This window comes from Photinus pyralis, unplaced genomic scaffold (assembly GCF_008802855.1).
Source record: "Photinus pyralis isolate 1611_PpyrPB1 unplaced genomic scaffold, Ppyr1.3 Ppyr1.4_LG4, whole genome shotgun sequence".
In the NCBI taxonomy this organism is placed as follows: domain Eukaryota; kingdom Metazoa; phylum Arthropoda; class Insecta; order Coleoptera; family Lampyridae; genus Photinus; species Photinus pyralis.
In genome coordinates, this window is record NW_022170511.1 from 16,556 (window position 1) to 17,196 (window position 641).

Below are 641 nucleotides of genomic sequence, written 5' to 3' on the forward strand. Positions count from 1 at the left end.
GGACGAATTATTGCTGAATGGAGGGATTGTTTGTCCAAGTCTGTGATCTTTCTCTTTTGCCTTTTGTCTGCGTTTCATTTCTATTTCTACTTTCTGAGCCGTTACTCAATTGGTTTGTAATTGAAATTTTCAATGCAACAGCTCTCTCTGCGTGATCGACTTTTTCCCTTATTTCACCTACGCCAAACTTGCGTCATACTTCAACAACAAAAACAGGTATATTTCAGAATGTCCCCCTCTTTTAATTAAACCTCTACAATGGGTTCCACTGTTCACCCAAATCTGTGATATGCGCTATATCAACCCCCTGTTAACTGTAACCAAAGAATTTGGACCCATTTAAAATGGGAAAATGGTATTCATTATGGAGAAATTTGGTTTCACTACGGCTATAGTAGCATAATAACTGAGGTACTCACTAATGTGCAGTACACTCCTTTTATTCTAGAAAGAGTACCTACGAATGATAAAGACGAACCGCTCAAAAGTATGAAAGCATCTGCAAAAATTATATTGGCTTATACAGTGAATTTTTTCTAAATACGAACATAGGAGTTTGCATGCAATGTAATTTGCCTATGTTCGATTTAAAAAAAAACACATCAATCTATGAGGTGTGCGCGGTTCACATTCCCAAATCG